Below are 13,406 nucleotides of genomic sequence, written 5' to 3'. Positions count from 1 at the left end.
TTCAGCCATTTCTTATAAAAATTGGGCATCTATTGTGAAAGAACCTTACGTTTTATTCCAAGTATTGTCCATCGCTTGCCACTACTTTTTCCCATCTTTCTGGCAGCATACGGATACCGCGTCGGATGAATGCTTCATCTTTTGAGGCTATCCACAAATCGACCCAATTTTTGGTATCTTCGTATGATGTGAAGTACCGCTCAGTCAGGCCTTGTGCTATCGATCGCAACTAGTAGTAGTTCGACAAGACAATGTCTGTCTGGGGGGCGGGTAAAACTTCTTAATTGAGTGTTTCCAAATAGGTTTTGACCGGCACCGCAACATGTAGACGAGCATTATCATGCAAGACAATAACTTTGTTGTGTCTGGAGTGGGCGCGCTTTTCCTTGAGTGCTCGACTCAATCTCATCAAGTGGGTTCGGTAGACAGCTCTAAACCAAATACGCAACAAGAGTTTTTTTCCGTGAATGTTTGGCTTAGCTGTAGATGTTGAAGCATGGCCAGTTGGTCCTCATGATTTCTTTCTTTTTGAATTATCATAGTGGATCCATTTTTCATTACCAGTGACTATATGGTGCAGAAAAGCCTCACATTTATGCCTGGCAAGAAGCATTTCACGTGTGAAAAATCAGCATTCAACATTTCTCGGTGTCAGTTCATATGAAACCTAATTTCCTTATTTTTTAATCATTCCCAATGATTTCAACCGATCTAAAATTGCTTGTTGATCTTCTTGTATTTAGCATAAATCTTGATCCAATAATGCTTCCAATTCCGCATCTTCATACACTTTCGGCCTTCCGCTACGTTTTTTGTCTTCGATGTCGAATTCACCATTCTTAAACTTTTGAAACTACTCACAACAACTTCTCTCACTTATGACAGTTTCACCATAGGCTTCTACAAGCAATCGATACGCCTCAGTTGCAGATTTCTTCAAATTGAACACGTAAATCAAAAGTTCCCGCAAGTGACTCTTATTCGGCTCAAAACTCGATATTTTCGCACACGACACAATATGCACTGATAAAAATTCACTAATATTTCAAGGTTATGTTATTGACAGATGTTCACCTCACGATACTGGTGTTTTAAATCTTCTGACAACCTTAACTATAACTTTCTGATGGCGCCAACTTTTGTCAAACGGCTGAAACTTAATTGTACTCCTAATCGAAATCAGATGTATTTGTTCATTTCCACTTAACATGAAAATTTAGTACATGCAATAGAGGAGAAATTTTACTTATTAAAATGCTCTAACGAGTAAACCAGCAGTGGGTATGCCGGGAACCATCTTGAGTTTAACTTCAACTGTCACAGTATGTATACTCAGTTATACTATGTAATATTATTTCCTCATTCATTTTCATATGTAATGTTGATGAATAAAATTGCGCGAGATGTGCAGAGAACTGGAAGTAAAATCGAGGTTTTGGAAAAAAGACTTTCAATAATTGAAAAGAGAAATACCTCAGACGCAAACACATTTATGGAGAACGAGATTGCTGAACTTGGGGATCATTCAAAGAGAGAAAATAATATAAATCTTCCTGAAAGTTCTCTTCCGACAACAAATCAGGACTAGAGTGACATTCATTGCACACCCGCTGTACTTAAAGAAATTGACCCTTCTATCGATCCAAAAGATGTAAAGATTTTGCGCCTTGGAAAAACATGTTGAAGACGTTGAGACGATTCGAAACAAACATACTGATTCTAAGCTACTATTAATGGGAGATTAAAATATCCCCAATGCATCTTGGTATCCTGCTCAATCAAATAATTCTGATACAAATTAACCTGCTCAGGAAATTCTGGGCATGCAGCATTTTCTTGGCCTTCACCAAAAGAACTACATATACAATGAAAACCGACGTCTCCTGGATCTGGTGTTTTCTGATGCATAATTTTGTTAAATGTGAGATTGATCAGTTTGTAAAATGCGTAATTTTGAAAAATAAAAATAATTTAATCTCTAATTTATTGGTTGAGAAGGCTTCTGATAATTTGCATCAAGCATCATCCACCACTTCAAGCTATTTTGCAGATCAAAGATGAGTCCCCCTTACAACCCCAATCAATTTTGTAATTTTGCTATTGAAGATTATTCTCAACTTTTTCTTGCCTTAGAGACATTGAACTATTCTTCGTGAAAGTAATAATGTTAATCATACTACGAATGTATTTTATAACATTGTAAATGATATTGTCCAAAAACATATTCCACTTATTTGTTTCAAGTTGCCTCGATTCCCAAAATGGTTCAGCAGAGAGAGAATTGATAAGCTTGATTTATTTTTAAAAAAGATTGCACATATTAGATTTAAAGAATCATAGACTATTACAGATTACAACATATTTAGTAAATTAAGATTTAAATGTAAAAGATTATCCAAGATCTGTTATCATAATTATGTTGGTGATGTTGAAAGATCATTTTCCTCAATGTATTATAAAAATAATAGCTGTGAGAATGCCGAAGTCATTATTAATCTTTTTGCCGATTATTTTGAAAGTGTCTTTGTAAATCCTATTACAAATTATAATGTCTGTATGTTGCCTATCTCTGAAGTGTTAAATTTATCACACTGCTCTATCGATGTTATTGATATTACACATAAAGTAAAATGTCTCAATGTCAACAAATCTGTTGGACCTGATAACTTGCCTTCTTTATTTTTGAAGAAATGTATAAATTATCTAGCTCTTTCTATGTGTACACTATTTAATACATTACTTTCAACTGTTATTTTTCCAAATAAGTGTAAATCTAGTTATTTGGTGCCACTCTACAAAAAGGGTAAAAAAAATATATTGAAAACTATAGGTCAATATGTATTCAATCGGTGATACCTCAATTGTTTGAAAGTATAGTCTTGGATAAATGAAGTATTCACTTGCGCAGTGTAATTTCATTAAAACAACACGGTTTTGTCCACTCTTACAAACTTGGCTCTTTATGAAAACTTCATTTCTCAGTCTTTGGCTGATAAAGTGCAGGTGGACTCCATCTACACAGATTTTAACAAAGCATTTAATAAGGTCTGTCATAAACTACTTTTGCTTAAGTTGAACAGGATGGGTGTTAAGGGCTCTCTATATGAATGGATAAAAAGTTATTTGACTAATCGGTTTCAAAGTTAAAGCTAGTTCCTCTTACAAATTCATTGCAACAAGCGGTTTTCCTCGGGGATCACACTTTGATCCGATTTAGTTTATTTTGTTCATAAACGATATTGTCAATATTTTTTCAAATGTCGAGATTCTTATGTTTGCCGATGACCTAAAAATATTTAAAAGGATCCATAATGTAGCATATAGTGTTATTTTACAAAAAAATGCAGATCGTCTCTCTTTGGTATAAAGAAAATAACCTTTTCTTAAATGTTAGTAAGTGTCAAATAATTAGATTCAATGGTTCAAAAAAGACTCATACTTTTCCTTATTCACTCGACAGTGTTACCCTTGCTTCTGTAAAAGAAATAAAAGACCTCAGTATCACATTTAATGAAACACTTTAGTAGTCATATTGACTATATATCAAAAAAAGGTATGCAAATGCTTGGGTTTGTATTGAGGTCAGCAAAAAAAATTAAATCAACATTTTCAATCAAAAAATTATATTGTTCATTGGTTAGGAGTCAATTAGAATACAATCCTTTAATTTGGTCACCTCTTTATAATAAAATTGAAAAAATGCAGCCTTAATTTCTCCTGTTTATAAATTTCAAATTGCATTTATCGCAAGAAAATAAAAACTATAATCTTCTCTTGTATACGTTAAATTAACTTAAAATTGGTGATAGAAGAATAATATCTGATCTGTTTTTTTTTTGTTGTATAAAGTTGTAAATAATATTTTTGATGTTCCTGTTTTTGTTAAATGTATCCACTTCAATGTGCCTAATAGGCTAATGAGGCATCATATTTACTTTACATATATTAATATATATCTAAGCCAAATTTGCACATTAATTCTCTGTTCCTGAGCATTCACTCTCTCGGGAACAAATACACAGATGTGCAAAAAATAGATGTATGTATTCGCTACAATATAAAGAGCCAATAACACTCAATATTTTTTTAATAGTATTTTTAGTTTCTAATATTTTCATTTGTTTTTTATGTATATATTTTTTCATTTTTAAATGTATTTTTATATTTGTAAATTGTCCATAACCTATGTATATGTAAAAGCCTTTTGGGCGTTAATAAATAAATAAAACTGTGGGTTATTGACAGTATACTGGTTATTTAATTGGACAGTAAAAAACATACAAAAAAACTATGTATTACTTTCATCAGGACAAGATGGTTGTGGTCCCTTGGGTAGTGTCGCGGACTCCCAATCAGGACTTAAGAGGCCCAAGGATCGAACCCTGTCCCTCCACAACTTGTTTCCCATTTTCTAACACGGTTATTCACGACTAAAAGAAAATGACCCCAAAATTGAAATATTTTATTAAATCAGAGGAATGCAAATATATCATAAAAAAATGCTTTTTTGTCCATTTAGAAAATACAAGAATGTTTAAATACTAGTGATCAGTTTTCAGTTATGTATTTATGAATTTGTCCCAACTCAAGGCGGAACAATGGCCCCGTGGAGTTGGGATTGTGTGTTCTTATTGTTTTTATAAATAAATAAATGAGACAAACAGAAACTATTAATATAGAATACATCATATTTATGTAACTAGTTGGTAACTTGTAATAAATCAATATTGTATGTGGAAACATACATCCGTACATCGCAATACATTATATACTTTGATTACACTTTTTTTATTTTTGTAAATCTTAATTTTGTTTACGATTACGTACAACCATTTTGTCAATGAAATTTTGAAAACTAATGGTGTCAATATTTTTTTTAGAATGTAAATCTACAAGAAAGTAAAATGTCGAATTATCTGTCCCCTGTTCATGTTTAAATACATTCATCAAATCATCATAAGCACTGGTGTTTTTTAAAAACATGGATATATTTTATTTTATTTGGGAAACCAACAGTTCTGCATACATATTTATAGTAAACAAACAAATATAGTGTATAAAGTCTTATAACAGAACTTATAACAGATTTCCACAAAGTATACAAAGTTAGTAAAGAAAATATATTACATATTAAATAAATACATATAAGTTTATACAAATAAAAATGTTGTTTTCATGTACTCGTAAATATTATTCAATAACCAAATATTTTTTTTTTTAAGAACAGTAAGTTATTGTAAATTGGGCAGGATTAGAACAAAAATGCTTGAAGAGAGGATAAGGAGGGGAATGGAGATGTAGATATTTATTATTAAAATATCTACCAAGTTACATAATGCATTTTTAGTGTAAATTTTAAATCTGACAGAGTGATGTTTGTGTAATCTATGTCTTTAAATTTTGTATTGTTCACTAAAAAAGTCCTACGAAAAAAGCATTTTTAACGTACAGTGTTTTACTTATTGGTACATGAAACAGATGGTATATATAATTTTAATTTTTTGTTATTATTTATATCTGTACCAAAACATGCACTATTTTATTCTCAGGTTTGATATTTTCTAATGAAATTGAAGATGAATATTAAATTATGAAAGGAAGGGACATACATAAATATGATTTGTTTTACTTATTTTTTTTTTTTCATTAGATTCCAAAGATAATATACATAGATAAAATATTTTTTACAGTGAGAAGATATATTTACATATTCTTTTTAAACATGAGTGTATAAATATGTATCGTCTTTTTTGGTTGATCCCGTGTTATTTATTTATTTACATACATAAGTTTACTGTACATTATTTGAGACATAAGTCCCAACTCCATGGGACTAAAAGTTCTGTGTTGAGATGGGATGAGCAATTAGTTGACACAGCCACATGAGTATATCACCACAAATATAGGATCAGAAACATAAATAATAATTTCCCCAGTTTCCCACTCAAATACCTCCCACTAAGGAAAATCCCGTCCTTGACTCCTTTCTTGAAAATAGTTTTTGTCCTTGAGAGCTTAATACACTCTTCCAAAATATTAAACACTCGGTGCGATAAATGAGAGATGTATCTGAGCAAAAGTCATTCGGGTTTTGGGTAAAGCTAGGGTTTCCTAGGACAGCGGTGCCCGTATTTTAACGGCCGTAGTGAACGGTGATGCAGTGGACAGCCGTCGTAACGTCGACTAGAGAGTGGTTTCCGAGGTAAACGGTGTTAAATGGTGTTGATAATACCGTTTTCCTAGGAAACCACACTCTAGTCACCGTTACGACGGCTGTCCACTGCATCATCGTTCACTACGGCCGTTAAACTACGGGCACCGCTGTCCTAGGAAACCCTAGCTTAAGACATAATTCGTGGTCTGGAAAAACCTCATTTGAACATTTTGCTGAGACCTCTCCTTATTGTTCGACCAGAAGTATGTAAGTGCTTCTTTTAGGTACAGTTGTCTCATATCTAGCATCTGTTCTGACATTTCAGCTACCGTTACAGGAGCGATCTTCGGGGTAAACTATGACCCCATCAATCATCTCTCTGGAAAATTCTCAATGTGTATGATATTTCTCCTAAGATTATTTCTGTTATAAAGGTGCTCCACATAGACAGCAATTATCATGTGAAAATTCTCAGCTATTTGACTGATTGGTTCAGGATCTCCACTGGTGTGAGGCGGGGCTGCATCCTTGCACCGTTCTTATTCATCTTATTGATGGATTTTATCTTATGCAAATCAACGCCACCTGAAAAGGCATAGAAGTGCACCCCCACCCCCCTAAAGTTGTGCATATTGAGTATGCAGATGACGTGGCTCTTCTTGAAAAGTCTGTTGATGATCTTCGGGAAATAGTTGAGAAACTGCAGGAAAACAAAAATACTTAGATTATGTACAATAAATCCTGTCCTGACCCTGATCAGCCTCTATAATGACAGTCAAGAGGATCGAGAAAGTTGACAGCTTTAAATACTTGGGAGTTCACATAACTGACGATAGGAATTACCGGAGCAACTTTTAACACGATGCGTGTTGCTCGATACTCGGTTAAAACGAAATGCCGATCATTCAACTCTTGTATAATACCAGTATCTACTCCTATATGGGTGCAGATCTTGGCACCTTACCAAAACTTAAAACACAAAACTTCTGAGTTTTGAGAGTAATTAAAATTAAAAATATTGGGCATAAGGTGTTTCAATTTCATGGCAAAAGTTGAACCAGCAGCCTCCTATAACGAGCGTTCTAAGGATGCGACAATGGACCTGGCTTGGACGCGTGCTGCACATGCCTCCATGTTCAATCACAGGTTACTGACAATGGTACTTGATTTTGCTTGTAGATAACTATGTTAACTTCCCATTGTAATCAGAGCCCTGGTAGGTACATTTTTTTTAATGAAACAATAATTGACAATAAAGTACTGTTGAAATAATCAATTAACTGTACAAATCCGAAAAAAAAGTTATGGACTTTTTCTACATAGATTAATGTGGCGCTGCAGAAGAGTTGCCAATATTACGAAAATACAGTTTTCAACCCAAATTTTTCATACGAAAATTTTAATATTTGTACAAATTTCTTCAGTGACTTGATTGTGGAAAGTGACTTAAAATTTCGTACAGATTTTCCGAAATTATAATTGATGTTGGCTCTCCAACTTTCCCCCTGAAGTCAAGGCCCAGAACTGTATAAACAATAGTAAAAACATTTTGTTGGATGCAAAATGTCAATTTTTCAAAAACACGTAGGGTAAAACACACGAAAAAAAAACATAAATTAAATAAAAATATTTTTTTTTAAAGGTATTTCTATAAAAAAATATACTTAAAAGTTTTATACAGGGTGGGCCTTAACTGTGTTCGCAGTTTGTTTCGTTAATTTTTTTTTATTAATACTTGGGGCGGGTGCGGTGCGAGGGGTAGCGTTAGATGCGCTATTTCGTGGAAATTTTAGTCGCCATGGAGCCATTCACGGGAAAGCAGCGCGTGTTTTGTGATCGCGCATTTTACGTAAACAATTATTCCGTGATGATTTCGAGACGAATTTACCGGGCTCACTTCGGTTTACGAGACATCAGTCAAACACCGGGCGCAAAGTCTATTCGGGAATTGATCAAAATGTTTAAGACATCCGGTTCAACAATAAGAATAAAGAACGAAGGACACCCGAAGTCGGCGAGGATACGAGAAGCTATTCAGCATGTTAATGAATCAGTCGGGGAAAATCCGCAATAATCAACTCGCAAGAGAAGTCAAGCCTTAAACAACAAGAGGAACACTTTACGAAGAATTTTACGCCATGGTTTAGATCTAAAAGCCTATAAAATTGAACTGATGCAAGAGTTGAAGCCAAATGATACCTATCTTCAACCGTTTGAAGGAGCGGGAAACTCATTTCACGAGGAGACATTGAGTAGCCTCCACGGAGCCCGGATCTCAGCCCGTGTGATTATTTTTTGTAGGGATTACAATCAAGAGTGTATGAAGACAATCTAACAACAATAAATCAGTTAAAACAAAAAAATCGTACGGGAAATTAACGCCGTCGACGAAACGAATTTGCGAATTCTCCTTAAACAATGTTAACAAGTTGGTGGAACTCACTTGGACAATATAATTTTTAAACCTTAAATGTAATTAAAATTTCCATTTATTGTTGTTTCTGAAAAAATAAATAAAACATTTGAAAGTTCTACAATTATTAAATTTTTGGCAATTGAAACTAGGTATACATTTAAGGCCCACCCTATATAACTAAAATATAATTACTTTTCGACCGGCGGATTGCGCCATTTCAAATTTAGACTAAACTTTGGTATCTGGATTCTCATATAAAGACTAAGTATTGAATTAAAATTTGTTCTCATGATTTGAAGATTATAAATTGATCATGAAAGTGGCCGAAGCAAAATCTTAATTTTTTGTTTATAAAAAGAAATACAACCATTTTAATTCACATACATTTTGTGACATTTTCCTTTATTTCTACGTAAAATTATGCCTTTTTTTATAGAATTGTTATCTCTTTTTTTTTTAAGAAGTGAATTTTGGTTGCAATATTTAATTTCTAGCAATATGTTAATTACATTTTTATTACCTTCATACCGGGCATGTACCTACTGAAATATTCCCACTAAGATTTTCAGTAGGTGCAAATAAGAAAATGAAATAAACTCTTTTTTTTTTTTTATCATCATCATTCCCCTTTCCGCCCCTAATGGTGCACAGGGCATCAGGACATCAATCGCGGCGTATCTTGATCGTTTTTATTACATGAAGGTAAGATGAGTTTTACGCTTCAGTTGCCAGTCCAGGGACTATGAAATATTGTATTACAAAAACACATATTAAAATAAATATTTCGTGTCGACCTGTCGGGAATCGAACCCGAGACCTCTTGCATGGTAGGCCAACGCGATGGCCACTACACCACGAGGCTGATATATTATATTATACGAGAATGTTATAACATATTTATATTATACACAATTTTTCATGGGTAGGTAGGTATATTTCGTAAATAAATTGTGTTATAATAGTCTCATTTAGAGTTGTGAATTTTTTTCAGAATGAACGTCTGAGTTTGAAAAAACTATCCCTCCACCGCCACCAAGCGTCTTTATTTTCGTTGCAGGTTGCTGATCTATGAATATTATACATGTATCGAAATACAGATGGGGTCTACGTTCATGGCGCACGGAAGGAATGCGGTAATGTGTTTTTAAGCTGTCCGATTGAGTTTCGATAAAATTGGCGCCTCGATATTCAGGAATATAATATATTCGTCAATATCAACCTGCTATTTTTTGTCTAAACTCAACCGGACATCGTCACAACTAGAGATGTAAGGCGTTAAAATTACCCCGGTAATATTACCAGATTTTTGTAAAATAGGGTATTTTACGATAATAGTCTGTAAAACGAATAACGTGCCAATTTTTATTTTTCGAAGATATAACAAATACGAGTAGCTTTGTTTTATTGATTTGCCAAAAAAATATATTAGGAAAAGCATTTTATAAGGTTTTTTGTAGACTTATTTATACTTTAACTTTTTACAATAATCATGTTTGAAAAACAGGATAAAAATAACAATACCACAATGGGGTGTTCATGTTGATGGAATCTGCTACAGATTCAAGTTATTTTTTTTATTATTATTATTTTATTTTTGTTAGATGACAGTGATTACCAGGTTTAGATCCATCGAGTAATTGCTTCTATTTTAGATTTATCATAAGTATGGGACGTTCAAGGTCATTCGTTGTGTACTTTTTTCCTTTTTTTTGACAAAAAAGGTTATGATGTTTTGAAGCTTAACAGGATCGGTGAACATAGAGCCCTTAGTAAAACTTTAATTTTGTGACCTTGAACGATCACCGCTCATGCCGCGATTTCGAAAAAATTATTAAGTTTTTTTTCGGATAAGTAGTTACGTCTTATAGATTTTCTACAAAAGAATAAACAAAAGTCTCATAAAACAAAATTTACTTAAAAATCGCCACTAAAATTTTTTTCTTCAGACCAATACTTTCCAAGATACACGTTTTAACATCAAACAGATTTGATCAAAATAGCAGAAAAGCGATGTTTGCACTAACTTTATATTAATTATCCGATAGTTGACCTACCTAAAGTAGCTTCATATAATATATAACTGTTTGGATAGTGTGACAAATGTACTGTTTGAAGTATTTGTAAGACCTACCACCTGTATATTTGTAAATTTCAAAACTTTTATTAGAACACGTGACGGAGCCAAAATGACTTTTTTTTTAAAACCACCGGCGAAACTTTTTTTAGATGCACTAGAAAGTATGAAAAGGCCATGATGATATGCATTCATGGATTACAACATTTTAGAAGTTCAGCTTACTACTCGCTATAAGTATACCCTCTATCATTATTATTTAATTAATTCAAGGCCAATCAATATAACCGGCATCAGGTAATAAAGGTAACATATAATTTGATGTATTTAAAAAATTCTAAACAAAAGAAATCGAAAACTGAAAACTGATTTTCAGCGACATTTTTTAAAGATGGTGACGGTAGTTCAAGGTCTCAAACTTACGATCTTATTTAAAGGTCTTGCGATTTCTTATCTTTTGTGTAATAATGATTAAATGAAGTTCCCTTAACGGATGATCAAGATACGCTGCAGTTTATTTAACAATGTAGTGCCTTATGCGCCACCAGCTGCGGGCAAGGGTTTGACGATGGTGATTAAGGGCCACTAAGTCGACCAATACTGCCAAACTTTAAAACCTCAACTTTTTCACATCAAAACAGCTTTTTATGTATTAGCTATATTAACATATTACAACCGAGATGAAGGACATTTTAGAGAAGGTAATATAGAAGTCCAGGCATCCACAGGGCTGTCATTGGCTGGTTTAAGTGGCTACTTTACACACTGTATAACATTCACCATTCTGCCCATATTTGAACATCTATATTCCTTCAATTTTATCATTTGTTGATGGTTGTGAAGTTAAAAAGCCAAAAACCTTTTTTTATGCGGGTGAGATTCATCTAATTGAATTATTTTACCTACATACTAGGCATTACTTTATACAACCCTTTTGTACGCAGTAATTTGGAGTTTGCATCCGTTGTGTGGACCCCACAATACCTAACAAACATAGAAAGGATTGAAAATGTTCAACGAAAATTTTTAAAATACCTAGATTATAAAAACAATAAAACGCTTAGTACTTACAGCCAATCTGCTAAACAAAATGGATTTTTTTATCCTTGAAAATAGACGCACTGTATCTGAATTATGCTTTTTACATACATTATTAAATAATAAAGTAGACTCTTTTAACCTACTCTCTAAAATTAATCTCAATGTCCCCTTTCGCGTGACAAGAAATAAGTATTTGTTCCATCTGCCAGTCTGTAGCACTAACTATGCACAACACTCTTTCCTCTATCGTTCTTGCTCTAATTATAATGCTTTTTTTTCATCAATAGATATATTTTACATGCCCCTAAATTTATTTTTAAATAATTTAAGATTCCTTATTTCTGGCTGCGATACGATCCCACTTACAAATTTGATGATGCTCACACATACACAAACCTGCACACTTACTCCTACACTAATTCACATAAACACACATCTACACTTACTCTCATATAAATACACATAAACACACCCTTTTGTTGTAACACAATTTAGCAATATGAATGATTGTTTTTTAGAAATTTTGCTGGTCTGTCTTTGAACTGTATTTTTCTATGTTGCTATATCATTGTCGACTGTTTGTTTCTTTAAAATAAATAAATAAATAGCCTGAAAATCTTATTTTTCAATTTCTATACTTCTTCATGGACCAGGTGGATTTATCAACAATATTTTGAGTTATTTTTCAATTTCTATACTTCTTCATGGACCAGGTGGATTTATCATCAATATTTTGAGTTTGTCCAAATGTTTGTAAACAAGTACTGGATTCAACTCCCTAGGGAGCTGTTTTTTTTTTTTTTTATTTATTTACAATTTTAAAAAACCCGTTAGGGTTACATTAGAAATTTAATATTGTCTAGTCATTTTATGTCTCGTCTAGTCTAGTTAGTTCAGTCATCATGTGCTTTTTCAGATTGATTTTAAATTTGTCTCCATTAAAAGTTTTCAAGTAGTAAGGTAGGTCGTTGTAGTGTTTAAGTCCATTATGTAGTATTTTTGACTGTCCTGTGTTTGTCTTTGCTTTTTCAATATGATAGTGTTTTTGTTGTCTGGTGTTATATTTATGTATGTCAGCATTTTTGACTAATATTATGTCGTCGTCTTGTATGTTTCCCAGTGTTATTTTGTGCACAATTTTTAAGGTCTCAATTTTAGTCAAGTAGTTTATGTCAAACTGGTGTGTTTTTTTGTACAGTTCAGTCGTAGAGGTCAGGTAGGGTAGGTTGGTTTATATTAACATTTTATTATATTAGCTATATGTTTGTGGTAGCCACTGCACTGCTTTCATAATTGTAACTTTTTTGAGGGAATCGATTTTATGACACAAAATCTCGAAACACAATCGTAAAAAAGCTAATAACTTAGAAAAAAGTCGCAAAAAACCAACAAAATGTTTATTTTTATTTTGCAAGTTATATAAATGACGTCATCCCCATGTCTGTACCTAAACAGTTTCTACATTTGAACTAACATATTTATTTGAATAAAGCTGAAACTACGCGCTTAGGTTAGATAAACTAAAAAATAAACAGGCCTCGTGTTCCTCGGTAAACTTACCGTCATTTATAAAAAATACAAGTATTTTACCGCGACTATTAGTCGGCCTCGTGGTGTAGTGGTCAGCGCATCTGCCTACCATGCAAGAGGTCTCGGGTTCGATTCCCGACATGGTTGACACGAAATATTTATATAAAAATATGTTTTAACGATGGAAAATT

Source organism: Micrasema longulum, unplaced genomic scaffold (genome assembly GCF_059751315.1).
Source record: "Micrasema longulum isolate JH-2025_06_02 unplaced genomic scaffold, ASM5975131v1 h1tg001594l, whole genome shotgun sequence".
NCBI classification, from domain to species: domain Eukaryota; kingdom Metazoa; phylum Arthropoda; class Insecta; order Trichoptera; family Brachycentridae; genus Micrasema; species Micrasema longulum.
This window is presented reverse-complemented; position numbering follows the sequence as displayed.